This window comes from Aythya ferina (genome assembly GCF_964211825.1).
Source record: "Aythya ferina genome assembly, chromosome: 2".
Taxonomy (NCBI): domain Eukaryota; kingdom Metazoa; phylum Chordata; class Aves; order Anseriformes; family Anatidae; genus Aythya; species Aythya ferina.
In genome coordinates, this window is record NC_140297.1 from 87,215,051 (window position 1) to 87,229,513 (window position 14,463).

Genomic DNA, 14,463 nt, shown 5'->3' on the forward strand with positions numbered 1-14,463 from the left:
GAACACAAGTCCTGTGAGGAGCAGCTGAGGGAGCTGTAGTTTTTTAGTCCGGAGAAGAGTGGCCACTGGCGGGGGGCATAGGGCTGCTGTGCTGCCTTCCATGGGAGCAGACGTCACCCCAGCGCCCTGCTGGCAGTGCCCACTCCTGCTCTTCTCAGGCTGCCTCGCATTGCCTGTGCATTGAGGAGGCAGCCAGTGTGGGGCCTGGTGCAGAGCGAGGACTCCACTCGGCCCTGGCTCAGAGGGAGGCAGCGTCCCCACCGCTGGGGAGGGGAGAGGATGGGGAGGAGCTGCTCCCCTGCCACTGCGCAGCTACCTCGACAGTTCTTGGGAGCTTTCTGCCCTTGTCTCTCCATAGGTGCTCTGCACTCGGAAGGAGTTCAATGAGTACAAGCAGTACTCATTGGGCGGCAGGAAACCTCAGCACGCAGGGACGCGAGGCATTTCTGAGGCAAGAGTGAGCTAAAACCTGCTGTTCCCTTTCAGGAAAAGCTTCAGCAAGAGCTGGCCAAGTTAAAGAAACTTGACACAAGACTGATGGCGGGGAGTGACCGTTCTCGCCAGAGCTCCTCCAGTAATGCGTACTTGGTCATGAGAGAGAAAGTCAGCCTACTGCAGCCTCAAAAACCAGCTGGCCCAGCTTCCCGCAAAAGCAGAAGAAACTCTCTCAACTCTGGCCAGTACAGAAGGCTGAAAGAGACTCCCTCCAGCTATGAGTTGGGCAGGGAAGATGCCAAGCTCCCGGGCAGCATCCATCCTGTGACAGAGTCCGAGAGAAAGTCACCCATCCCCTCAGACGGAGTATTCAAAGCTGCCTCGGAAGAACAGGCTGCTAGAGAAAGCCAGAAGATTGAAGAGATGGCTCGGGCTGTGGTGTGGCAAGTGTTGGAGAGGGTGCAGGCACTGGACCAGTCTGTCTGGGGCTTCAAGAGGGCTCACCATGGGATCAGAGAAAGACTATGTGCAAGTGCCAAAAGCGCAGAGCCTTCAGAGACATCTCCTCTTGCGAAATTGCACTGCTGGCTAAGAAGGTTGTGGCGAGCATGATGAAGGTCTTTGAGAAGTCCTGGGAATCCGGCACGCCCAGTGCATCTGAGCCAAGGCCAGAAGCCAGGCAGAAGGAGCAGCCCTGGGCCAGGAGAGCGTCCCAAGTGGGGAAGCCGGAAGAAAAGAAACCAAGGGAAGCCCTTGAGGGAACATCCTCACAGGCTTCCCTTGACAAAGCCACCAAAGAAGCCGTTGGAAGTGTCTGCGACGCTTTGGAATCCTTTGCAGCTTCCCGGTTTGAGCAAGCCTACAACTGCACATACTCTGAAATCGTGGCGCTTCTGACTGTTGATCCCTCTGAGAGGCAGCCACAGCCATCCCAGGTGCCTCTCTCAAGGGAGGCCATGAGGGAAGGGTGGGGACTACGAAGAGCAGAGCCCAGAAGCAAGTCAGAGAGAAAAGTTGCCCAGGTCTCACGACTGAGTCGCAGGATTGTGAGGGAGAGCATCCAAAAGGCTGTCTCCGAAGTTCAGCGGCTGCACACAGAACTGCAGGCCTATGCGAGAACCATTGTCCTTCATGTGGTTGAAGAAGTGAAGGACAAGTTGGAGAGGGAAATGAAGGCAAAGGCCACTTCAAAAAGCAAAACCGTGGCAAGCGGGATGACGAGCTCCGTATCGGAGCAGAGCTCTCAGTCTGCGACTGCACGGAAGCTGGAGAAGAACTTGGGAAGGCGTGTCAGCCAGCAGCCTGTCCCAAGCAATGGGAAGGAGAGCTGTCCCTCGGAGCACCTCTGAAGATCACCCGACCTCCTCCAAGTTGTCTGGTGAGGCTCTGAGCAAGGTGCCCCCATGGCAGGCTCTTCTGCCCCCACAGGGGAATCCCAGAGACAGCTGAGGTCCGAGAGCATCACAGGCACCATCCCTCCCACGGGCCTACAGTTTGTCAGGCAGCCCGCTCCTCCATCTGTTGCAAAGCACCCTGTCCAGAGAGGAGCACGGAGCCTACGTGTGCGTGTCAAACCGATTCCATTCAAGCCTCAGTAGCCTGAGGCGGAAGCAGAAAAGAAAAGAGTTTAGAGCTCTTGGAAGGAGCCATGGAGCAGCATGTCACTGCTGTTTTCCAAAAGTCAGACGCACTGGTCTGCATAGTTGGGAAGAACAGAGAGGTGAGCACTGTGCCCAATGAGAGGGCTCAGAGGAGGAGCCCGGGGCGTGCGGGAGTGCTCTGGGGCCAGAGGATGCTCCCAGGAAGCTGGGAGGGATCGAAACATGGTCAGGCCGCAGGAGGCTTGCAGGGAGCCATGTCTCTCTCTGCCCATCCCGGGTAGCGTACTGCTAGCAAGTGGGAAGAGAGCTGCAGGATGGTGCGGGGGTGGGCTGCAGAAGGGATTGGAGTGCCTGAGTGTCTGAGTGTCCCTGTCTTTCTAGCTCTGGCACAGATGGGGACTTGGAGAAGGAGGTAGCGGGCTGCTGGACCTCCCACTCGGAGTCAAAATCCCTCTGCTGCCAGGCACCAAGCCTGTCTTCTGAAGGCAAAGCTGGGGGAAAGGGTAAGAGAAGGAGGAAGGGGTGGAAGGGGTGGCAAAGGTCTCTTCTGTCACAGGCTCCCTCTCCATCATTCCAAGGCCTTGTGGCCATGGTGGGAGCTCCAGCACTTTGGTCCAAGCAGGTGGAGGAGTCAGGGATGGATGCTCCCGGCTCCGCAGCACAGAGACAAAGGAGGACTCGCCTACAGCAGTGGCCTGCGCTGGCCAGAAGTCAGGAGAGGGTGTTCCACGGCTGGGCTCTCCACAGGGACATGCTTGCCAGCACCAGGCTGGGGTCTCTTAGGGGAGGGTGCAGCCTTCTCCTGCTTTCCCTCTCAGATGTAGAAATGTAGAAAATCCCAGGCTTCTCTGCTTGGGATCCGCATGCAGTGTCCTCCTCCTCTTCCTCCAGCCTGGGGGAGGGAGCACTGCTCCCGAGGCAGAGACTTCCTGGAGGCAGAGGAAGGAGGGAGGCAGGCTGCCCGCCCCTTAGGCCTGCGTAACCCTGAGGAGGCCATTTTCTGTGGATTGTCCGCTGTTGACGTGTGAACCAGCGGGCTTGAAGTTTTCCATCTGAAGGTTCATTTCTGGCATGGAAAGCTCTTGCATTTCTAGCCGGTGGCCCAAGATGCCTACTTTGCTGGTGGGGTTTGGCCTTCTCTCCCCAGCCCAGGCCGGACCCTCAGCCTGGTGGGGGTGTTTTTGATGTTTCAGAAGGAAGGTCCAGCCAGGAAGTAAGCCAGGAATCAGAAACCTATAGCGCAGAGGTTGGAAAAGGCTAGCCTGTGTGCATGAGGAGCTTGGAAGTGCCTTTGTCTCTCTGCTACTTTCTCCTGCCCCATTCATAGTCTGGAACACCCCTCTTCCAGCTTCACCAGCCTTCTGCTCAGTTTCATCTGGGAGATCCATATTGTCGCCTACTGCGCACAGAGTACAACTGCCTGCACGACCCGCATCTGCAAGCCTACTACAATCGCAAAGATAACCTGCAGCGCCTGAAGAGCAAGGGCTACATCACCAGTGATGGCAAAGTAGGTTTGGACGTTGCACTGACCAGCACAGGTCTCCTCTGGCAGAGGCCAATGGGATGAGGTTTATCATGGAAGCGCTACAGGCTTGGGGCAGAGTGGCTCAAAAGTTGTGCAGAGGAAAAGGACCTAGGGGTGCTGATTGATGCTTGCCTAAACGTGAGCCGGCAGTGTGCCCAGGTGGCCAAGAAGGCCAGCAGCATCCTGGCTTGTATCAGGAATAGCGTAGCCAGCAGGACCAGGGATGTGATGGTCCCTCCCTGCACTCTGCTCTGGAGAGGCTGCACCTCGAGTGTTGTGTTCAGTTTTGGGCCCCTCAGTACAAGAAGGACATCCAGGCCCTGGAAGCTGTCCAGAGAAGGGCTACGAAGCTGGTGAAGGGCCTGGAACAAAAGTCCTCTGAGGAGCAGCTGAGGGAACTGGGATTGTTTAGCCAGGAGAAGAGGAGGCTCAGAGGAGACCTTATTGCTCTCTACAACTCCCAGAAAGGAAATTGTGGGGAGCTGGGGGTCAGCCTCTTTTTGCAGATGACTAGGGATAGGACTAGAGGGAATGGGCTCAAGTTGTGCCGGGGAGGGTTTAGGTTGAAAACTAGGAGACATTTCTTCTCAGAAAGAGCAGTCAGGCATTGGAAGGGCCTGGAACACAAGTCCTGTGAGGAGCAGCTGAGGGAGCTGTAGTTTTTTAGTCCGGAGAAGAGTGGCCACTGGCGGGGGGCATAGGGCTGCTGTGCTGCCTTCCATGGGAGCAGACGTCACCCCAGCGCCCTGCTGGCAGTGCCCACTCCTGCTCTTCTCAGGCTGCCTCGCATTGCCTGTGCATTGAGGAGGCAGCCAGTGTGGGGCCTGGTGCAGAGCGAGGACTCCACTCGGCCCTGGCTCAGAGGGAGGCAGCGTCCCCACCGCTGGGGAGGGGAGAGGATGGGGAGGAGCTGCTCCCCTGCCACTGCGCAGCTACCTCGACAGTTCTTGGGAGCTTTCTGCCCTTGTCTCTCCATAGGTGCTCTGCACTCGGAAGGAGTTCAATGAGTACAAGCAGTACTCATTGGGCGGCAGGAAACCTCAGCACGCAGGGACGCGAGGCATTTCTGAGGCAAGAGTGAGCTAAAACCTGCTGTTCCCTTTCAGGAAAAGCTTCAGCAAGAGCTGGCCAAGTTAAAGAAACTTGACACAAGACTGATGGCGGGGAGTGACCGTTCTCGCCAGAGCTCCTCCAGTAATGCGTACTTGGTCATGAGAGAGAAAGTCAGCCTACTGCAGCCTCAAAAACCAGCTGGCCCAGCTTCCCGCAAAAGCAGAAGAAACTCTCTCAACTCTGGCCAGTACAGAAGGCTGAAAGAGACTCCCTCCAGCTATGAGTTGGGCAGGGAAGATGCCAAGCTCCCGGGCAGCATCCATCCTGTGACAGAGTCCGAGAGAAAGTCACCCATCCCCTCAGACAGAGTATTCAAAGCTGCCTCGGAAGAACAGGCTGCTAGAGAAAGCCAGAAGATTGAAGAGATGGCTCGGGCTGTGGTGTGGCAAGTGTTGGAGAGGGTGCAGGCACTGGACCAGTCTGTCTGGGGCTTCAAGAGGGCTCACCATGGGATCAGAGAAAGACTATGTGCAAGTGCCAAAAGCGCAGAGCCTTCAGAGACATCTCCTCTTGCGAAATTGCACTGCTGGCTAAGAAGGTTGTGGCGAGCATGATGAAGGTCTTTGAGAAGTCCTGGGAATCCGGCACGCCCAGTGCATCTGAGCCAAGGCCAGAAGCCAGGCAGAAGGAGCAGCCCTGGGCCAGGAGAGCGTCCCAAGTGGGGAAGCCGGAAGAAAAGAAACCAAGGGAAGCCCTTGAGGGAACATCCTCACAGGCTTCCCTTGACAAAGCCACCAAAGAAGCCGTTGGAAGTGTCTGCGACGCTTTGGAATCCTTTGCAGCTTCCCGGTTTGAGCAAGCCTACAACTGCACATACTCTGAAATCGTGGCGCTTCTGACTGTTGATCCCTCTGAGAGGCAGCCACAGCCATCCCAGGTGCCTCTCTCAAGGGAGGCCATGAGGGAAGGGTGGGGACTACGAAGAGCAGAGCCCAGAAGCAAGTCAGAGAGAAAAGTTGCCCAGGTCTCACGACTGAGTCGCAGGATTGTGAGGGAGAGCATCCAAAAGGCTGTCTCCGAAGTTCAGCGGCTGCACACAGAACTGCAGGCCTATGCGAGAACCATTGTCCTTCATGTGGTTGAAGAAGTGAAGGACAAGTTGGAGAGGGAAATGAAGGCAAAGGCCACTTCAAAAAGCAAAACCGTGGCAAGCGGGATGACGAGCTCCGTATCGGAGCAGAGCTCTCAGTCTGCGACTGCACGGAAGCTGGAGAAGAACTTGGGAAGGCGTGTCAGCCAGCAGCCTGTCCCAAGCAATGGGAAGGAGAGCTGTCCCTCGGAGCACCTCTGAAGATCACCCGACCTCCTCCAAGTTGTCTGGTGAGGCTCTGAGCAAGGTGCCCCCATGGCAGGCTCTTCTGCCCCCACAGGGGAATCCCAGAGACAGCTGAGGTCCGAGAGCATCACAGGCACCATCCCTCCCACGGGCCTACAGTTTGTCAGGCAGCCCGCTCCTCCATCTGTTGCAAAGCACCCTGTCCAGAGAGGAGCACGGAGCCTACGTGTGCGTGTCAAACCGATTCCATTCAAGCCTCAGTAGCCTGAGGCGGAAGCAGAAAAGAAAAGAGTTTAGAGCTCTTGGAAGGAGCCATGGAGCAGCATGTCACTGCTGTTTTCCAAAAGTCAGACGCACTGGTCTGCATAGTTGGGAAGAACAGAGAGGTGAGCACTGTGCCCAATGAGAGGGCTCAGAGGAGGAGCCCGGGGCGTGCGGGAGTGCTCTGGGGCCAGAGGATGCTCCCAGGAAGCTGGGAGGGATCGAAACATGGTCAGGCCGCAGGAGGCTTGCAGGGAGCCATGTCTCTCTCTGCCCATCCCGGGTAGCGTACTGCTAGCAAGTGGGAAGAGAGCTGCAGGATGGTGCGGGGGTGGGCTGCAGAAGGGATTGGAGTGCCTGAGTGTCTGAGTGTCCCTGTCTTTCTAGCTCTGGCACAGATGGGGACTTGGAGAAGGAGGTAGCGGGCTGCTGGACCTCCCACTCGGAGTCAAAATCCCTCTGCTGCCAGGCACCAAGCCTGTCTTCTGAAGGCAAAGCTGGGGGAAAGGGTAAGAGAAGGAGGAAGGGGTGGAAGGGGTGGCAAAGGTCTCTTCTGTCACAGGCTCCCTCTCCATCATTCCAAGGCCTTGTGGCCATGGTGGGAGCTCCAGCACTTTGGTCCAAGCAGGTGGAGGAGTCAGGGATGGATGCTCCCGGCTCCGCAGCACAGAGACAAAGGAGGACTCGCCTACAGCAGTGGCCTGCGCTGGCCAGAAGTCAGGAGAGGGTGTTCCACGGCTGGGCTCTCCACAGGGACATGCTTGCCAGCACCAGGCTGGGGTCTCTTAGGGGAGGGTGCAGCCTTCTCCTGCTTTCCCTCTCAGATGTAGAAATGTAGAAAATCCCAGGCTTCTCTGCTTGGGATCCGCATGCAGTGTCCTCCTCCTCTTCCTCCAGCCTGGGGGAGGGAGCACTGCTCCCGAGGCAGAGACTTCCTGGAGGCAGAGGAAGGAGGGAGGCAGGCTGCCCGCCCCTTAGGCCTGCGTAACCCTGAGGAGGCCATTTTCTGTGGATTGTCCGCTGTTGACGTGTGAACCAGCGGGCTTGAAGTTTTCCATCTGAAGGTTCATTTCTGGCATGGAAAGCTCTTGCATTTCTAGCCGGTGGCCCAAGATGCCTACTTTGCTGGTGGGGTTTGGCCTTCTCTCCCCAGCCCAGGCCGGACCCTCAGCCTGGTGGGGGTGTTTTTGATGTTTCAGAAGGAAGGTCCAGCCAGGAAGTAAGCCAGGAATCAGAAACCTATAGCGCAGAGGTTGGAAAAGGCTAGCCTGTGTGCATGAGGAGCTTGGAAGTGCCTTTGTCTCTCTGCTACTTTCTCCTGCCCCATTCATAGTCTGGAACACCCCTCTTCCAGCTTCACCAGCCTTCTGCTCAGTTTCATCTGGGAGATCCATATTGTCGCCTACTGCGCACAGAGTACAACTGCCTGCACGACCCGCATCTGCAAGCCTACTACAATCGCAAAGATAACCTGCAGCGCCTGAAGAGCAAGGGCTACATCACCAGTGATGGCAAAGTAGGTTTGGACGTTGCACTGACCAGCACAGGTCTCCTCTGGCAGAGGCCAATGGGATGAGGTTTATCATGGAAGCGCTACAGGCTTGGGGCAGAGTGGCTCAAAAGTTGTGCAGAGGAAAAGGACCTAGGGGTGCTGATTGATGCTTGCCTAAACGTGAGCCGGCAGTGTGCCCAGGTGGCCAAGAAGGCCAGCAGCATCCTGGCTTGTATCAGGAATAGCGTAGCCAGCAGGACCAGGGATGTGATGGTCCCTCCCTGCACTCTGCTCTGGAGAGGCTGCACCTCGAGTGTTGTGTTCAGTTTTGGGCCCCTCAGTACAAGAAGGACATCCAGGCCCTGGAAGCTGTCCAGAGAAGGGCTACGAAGCTGGTGAAGGGCCTGGAACAAAAGTCCTCTGAGGAGCAGCTGAGGGAACTGGGATTGTTTAGCCAGGAGAAGAGGAGGCTCAGAGGAGACCTTATTGCTCTCTACAACTCCCAGAAAGGAAATTGTGGGGAGCTGGGGGTCAGCCTCTTTTTGCAGATGACTAGGGATAGGACTAGAGGGAATGGGCTCAAGTTGTGCCGGGGAGGGTTTAGGTTGAAAACTAGGAGACATTTCTTCTCAGAAAGAGCAGTCAGGCATTGGAAGGGCCTGGAACACAAGTCCTGTGAGGAGCAGCTGAGGGAGCTGTAGTTTTTTAGTCCGGAGAAGAGTGGCCACTGGCGGGGGGCATAGGGCTGCTGTGCTGCCTTCCATGGGAGCAGACGTCACCCCAGCGCCCTGCTGGCAGTGCCCACTCCTGCTCTTCTCAGGCTGCCTCGCATTGCCTGTGCATTGAGGAGGCAGCCAGTGTGGGGCCTGGTGCAGAGCGAGGACTCCACTCGGCCCTGGCTCAGAGGGAGGCAGCGTCCCCACCGCTGGGGAGGGGAGAGGATGGGGAGGAGCTGCTCCCCTGCCACTGCGCAGCTACCTCGACAGTTCTTGGGAGCTTTCTGCCCTTGTCTCTCCATAGGTGCTCTGCACTCGGAAGGAGTTCAATGAGTACAAGCAGTACTCATTGGGCGGCAGGAAACCTCAGCACGCAGGGACGCGAGGCATTTCTGAGGCAAGAGTGAGCTAAAACCTGCTGTTCCCTTTCAGGAAAAGCTTCAGCAAGAGCTGGCCAAGTTAAAGAAACTTGACACAAGACTGATGGCGGGGAGTGACCGTTCTCGCCAGAGCTCCTCCAGTAATGCGTACTTGGTCATGAGAGAGAAAGTCAGCCTACTGCAGCCTCAAAAACCAGCTGGCCCAGCTTCCCGCAAAAGCAGAAGAAACTCTCTCAACTCTGGCCAGTACAGAAGGCTGAAAGAGACTCCCTCCAGCTATGAGTTGGGCAGGGAAGATGCCAAGCTCCCGGGCAGCATCCATCCTGTGACAGAGTCCGAGAGAAAGTCACCCATCCCCTCAGACAGAGTATTCAAAGCTGCCTCGGAAGAACAGGCTGCTAGAGAAAGCCAGAAGATTGAAGAGATGGCTCGGGCTGTGGTGTGGCAAGTGTTGGAGAGGGTGCAGGCACTGGACCAGTCTGTCTGGGGCTTCAAGAGGGCTCACCATGGGATCAGAGAAAGACTATGTGCAAGTGCCAAAAGCGCAGAGCCTTCAGAGACATCTCCTCTTGCGAAATTGCACTGCTGGCTAAGAAGGTTGTGGCGAGCATGATGAAGGTCTTTGAGAAGTCCTGGGAATCCGGCACGCCCAGTGCATCTGAGCCAAGGCCAGAAGCCAGGCAGAAGGAGCAGCCCTGGGCCAGGAGAGCGTCCCAAGTGGGGAAGCCGGAAGAAAAGAAACCAAGGGAAGCCCTTGAGGGAACATCCTCACAGGCTTCCCTTGACAAAGCCACCAAAGAAGCCGTTGGAAGTGTCTGCGACGCTTTGGAATCCTTTGCAGCTTCCCGGTTTGAGCAAGCCTACAACTGCACATACTCTGAAATCGTGGCGCTTCTGACTGTTGATCCCTCTGAGAGGCAGCCACAGCCATCCCAGGTGCCTCTCTCAAGGGAGGCCATGAGGGAAGGGTGGGGACTACGAAGAGCAGAGCCCAGAAGCAAGTCAGAGAGAAAAGTTGCCCAGGTCTCACGACTGAGTCGCAGGATTGTGAGGGAGAGCATCCAAAAGGCTGTCTCCGAAGTTCAGCGGCTGCACACAGAACTGCAGGCCTATGCGAGAACCATTGTCCTTCATGTGGTTGAAGAAGTGAAGGACAAGTTGGAGAGGGAAATGAAGGCAAAGGCCACTTCAAAAAGCAAAACCGTGGCAAGCGGGATGACGAGCTCCGTATCGGAGCAGAGCTCTCAGTCTGCGACTGCACGGAAGCTGGAGAAGAACTTGGGAAGGCGTGTCAGCCAGCAGCCTGTCCCAAGCAATGGGAAGGAGAGCTGTCCCTCGGAGCACCTCTGAAGATCACCCGACCTCCTCCAAGTTGTCTGGTGAGGCTCTGAGCAAGGTGCCCCCATGGCAGGCTCTTCTGCCCCCACAGGGGAATCCCAGAGACAGCTGAGGTCCGAGAGCATCACAGGCACCATCCCTCCCACGGGCCTACAGTTTGTCAGGCAGCCCGCTCCTCCATCTGTTGCAAAGCACCCTGTCCAGAGAGGAGCACGGAGCCTACGTGTGCGTGTCAAACCGATTCCATTCAAGCCTCAGTAGCCTGAGGCGGAAGCAGAAAAGAAAAGAGTTTAGAGCTCTTGGAAGGAGCCATGGAGCAGCATGTCACTGCTGTTTTCCAAAAGTCAGACGCACTGGTCTGCATAGTTGGGAAGAACAGAGAGGTGAGCACTGTGCCCAATGAGAGGGCTCAGAGGAGGAGCCCGGGGCGTGCGGGAGTGCTCTGGGGCCAGAGGATGCTCCCAGGAAGCTGGGAGGGATCGAAACATGGTCAGGCCGCAGGAGGCTTGCAGGGAGCCATGTCTCTCTCTGCCCATCCCGGGTAGCGTACTGCTAGCAAGTGGGAAGAGAGCTGCAGGATGGTGCGGGGGTGGGCTGCAGAAGGGATTGGAGTGCCTGAGTGTCTGAGTGTCCCTGTCTTTCTAGCTCTGGCACAGATGGGGACTTGGAGAAGGAGGTAGCGGGCTGCTGGACCTCCCACTCGGAGTCAAAATCCCTCTGCTGCCAGGCACCAAGCCTGTCTTCTGAAGGCAAAGCTGGGGGAAAGGGTAAGAGAAGGAGGAAGGGGTGGAAGGGGTGGCAAAGGTCTCTTCTGTCACAGGCTCCCTCTCCATCATTCCAAGGCCTTGTGGCCATGGTGGGAGCTCCAGCACTTTGGTCCAAGCAGGTGGAGGAGTCAGGGATGGATGCTCCCGGCTCCGCAGCACAGAGACAAAGGAGGACTCGCCTACAGCAGTGGCCTGCGCTGGCCAGAAGTCAGGAGAGGGTGTTCCACGGCTGGGCTCTCCACAGGGACATGCTTGCCAGCACCAGGCTGGGGTCTCTTAGGGGAGGGTGCAGCCTTCTCCTGCTTTCCCTCTCAGATGTAGAAATGTAGAAAATCCCAGGCTTCTCTGCTTGGGATCCGCATGCAGTGTCCTCCTCCTCTTCCTCCAGCCTGGGGGAGGGAGCACTGCTCCCGAGGCAGAGACTTCCTGGAGGCAGAGGAAGGAGGGAGGCAGGCTGCCCGCCCCTTAGGCCTGCGTAACCCTGAGGAGGCCATTTTCTGTGGATTGTCCGCTGTTGACGTGTGAACCAGCGGGCTTGAAGTTTTCCATCTGAAGGTTCATTTCTGGCATGGAAAGCTCTTGCATTTCTAGCCGGTGGCCCAAGATGCCTACTTTGCTGGTGGGGTTTGGCCTTCTCTCCCCAGCCCAGGCCGGACCCTCAGCCTGGTGGGGGTGTTTTTGATGTTTCAGAAGGAAGGTCCAGCCAGGAAGTAAGCCAGGAATCAGAAACCTATAGCGCAGAGGTTGGAAAAGGCTAGCCTGTGTGCATGAGGAGCTTGGAAGTGCCTTTGTCTCTCTGCTACTTTCTCCTGCCCCATTCATAGTCTGGAACACCCCTCTTCCAGCTTCACCAGCCTTCTGCTCAGTTTCATCTGGGAGATCCATATTGTCGCCTACTGCGCACAGAGTACAACTGCCTGCACGACCCGCATCTGCAAGCCTACTACAATCGCAAAGATAACCTGCAGCGCCTGAAGAGCAAGGGCTACATCACCAGTGATGGCAAAGTAGGTTTGGACGTTGCACTGACCAGCACAGGTCTCCTCTGGCAGAGGCCAATGGGATGAGGTTTATCATGGAAGCGCTACAGGCTTGGGGCAGAGTGGCTCAAAAGTTGTGCAGAGGAAAAGGACCTAGGGGTGCTGATTGATGCTTGCCTAAACGTGAGCCGGCAGTGTGCCCAGGTGGCCAAGAAGGCCAGCAGCATCCTGGCTTGTATCAGGAATAGCGTAGCCAGCAGGACCAGGGATGTGATGGTCCCTCCCTGCACTCTGCTCTGGAGAGGCTGCACCTCGAGTGTTGTGTTCAGTTTTGGGCCCCTCAGTACAAGAAGGACATCCAGGCCCTGGAAGCTGTCCAGAGAAGGGCTACGAAGCTGGTGAAGGGCCTGGAACAAAAGTCCTCTGAGGAGCAGCTGAGGGAACTGGGATTGTTTAGCCAGGAGAAGAGGAGGCTCAGAGGAGACCTTATTGCTCTCTACAACTCCCAGAAAGGAAATTGTGGGGAGCTGGGGGTCAGCCTCTTTTTGCAGATGACTAGGGATAGGACTAGAGGGAATGGGCTCAAGTTGTGCCGGGGAGGGTTTAGGTTGAAAACTAGGAGACATTTCTTCTCAGAAAGAGCAGTCAGGCATTGGAAGGGCCTGGAACACAAGTCCTGTGAGGAGCAGCTGAGGGAGCTGTAGTTTTTTAGTCCGGAGAAGAGTGGCCACTGGCGGGGGGCATAGGGCTGCTGTGCTGCCTTCCATGGGAGCAGACGTCACCCCAGCGCCCTGCTGGCAGTGCCCACTCCTGCTCTTCTCAGGCTGCCTCGCATTGCCTGTGCATTGAGGAGGCAGCCAGTGTGGGGCCTGGTGCAGAGCGAGGACTCCACTCGGCCCTGGCTCAGAGGGAGGCAGCGTCCCCACCGCTGGGGAGGGGAGAGGATGGGGAGGAGCTGCTCCCCTGCCACTGCGCAGCTACCTCGACAGTTCTTGGGAGCTTTCTGCCCTTGTCTCTCCATAGGTGCTCTGCACTCGGAAGGAGTTCAATGAGTGCAAGCAGTACTCATTGGGCGGCAGGAAACCTCAGCACGCAGGGACGCGAGGCATTTCTGAGGCAAGAGTGAGCTAAAACCTGCTGTTCCCTTTCAGGAAAAGCTTCAGCAAGAGCTGGCCAAGTTAAAGAAACTTGACACAAGACTGATGGCGGGGAGTGACCGTTCTCGCCAGAGCTCCTCCAGTAATGCGTACTTGGTCATGAGAGAGAAAGTCAGCCTACTGCAGCCTCAAAAACCAGCTGGCCCAGCTTCCCGCAAAAGCAGAAGAAACTCTCTCAACTCTGGCCAGTACAGAAGGCTGAAAGAGACTCCCTCCAGCTATGAGTTGGGCAGGGAAGATGCCAAGCTCCCGGGCAGCATCCATCCTGTGACAGAGTCCGAGAGAAAGTCACCCATCCCCTCAGACGGAGTATTCAAAGCTGCCTCGGAAGAACAGGCTGCTAGAGAAAGCCAGAAGATTGAAGAGATGGCTCGGGCTGTGGTGTGGCAAGTGTTGGAGAGGGTGCAGGCACTGGACCAGTCTGTCTGGGGCTTCAAGAGGGCTCACCATGGGATCAGAGAAAGACTATGTGCAAGTGCCAAAAGCGCAGAGCCTTCAGAGACATCTCCTCTTGCGAAATTGCACTGCTGGCTAAGAAGGTTGTGGCGAGCATGATGAAGGTCTTTGAGAAGTCCTGGGAATCCGGCACGCCCAGTGCATCTGAGCCAAGGCCAGAAGCCAGGCAGAAGGAGCAGCCCTGGGCCAGGAGAGCGTCCCAAGTGGGGAAGCCGGAAGAAAAGAAACCAAGGGAAGCCCTTGAGGGAACATCCTCACAGGCTTCCCTTGACAAAGCCACCAAAGAAGCCGTTGGAAGTGTCTGCGACGCTTTGGAATCCTTTGCAGCTTCCCGGTTTGAGCAAGCCTACAACTGCACATACTCTGAAATCGTGGCGCTTCTGACTGTTGATCCCTCTGAGAGGCAGCCACAGCCATCCCAGGTGCCTCTCTCAAGGGAGGCCATGAGGGAAGGGTGGGGACTACGAAGAGCAGAGCCCAGAAGCAAGTCAGAGAGAAAAGTTGCCCAGGTCTCACGACTGAGTCGCAGGATTGTGAGGGAGAGCATCCAAAAGGCTGTCTCCGAAGTTCAGCGGCTGCACACAGAACTGCAGGCCTATGCGAGAACCATTGTCCTTCATGTGGTTGAAGAAGTGAAGGACAAGTTGGAGAGGGAAATGAAGGCAAAGGCCACTTCAAAAAGCAAAACCGTGGCAAGCGGGATGACGAGCTCCGTATCGGAGCAGAGCTCTCAGTCTGCGACTGCACGGAAGCTGGAGAAGAACTTGGGAAGGCGTGTCAGCCAGCAGCCTGTCCCAAGCAATGGGAAGGAGAGCTGTCCCTCGGAGCACCTCCAAAGATCACCCGACCTCCTCCAAGCTGTCTGGCGAGGCTCTGAGCAAGGTGCCCCCATGGCAGGCTCTTCTGCCCCCACAGGGGAATCCCAGAGTCAGCTGAGGTCTGAGAGCACCACAGGCACCATCC

General features: G+C 56.8%; 1 protein-coding gene across 1 annotated transcript in view; it reads left to right on the forward strand.

Annotated features, from left to right (window-relative positions):
- LOC311432080 (uncharacterized protein C7orf57 homolog) overlaps positions 1-14,463 on the forward strand; it is a 75,388-nt gene that overhangs the window by 47,657 nt on the left and 13,268 nt on the right. The gene's annotated exons all lie outside the window — the stretch shown is intronic.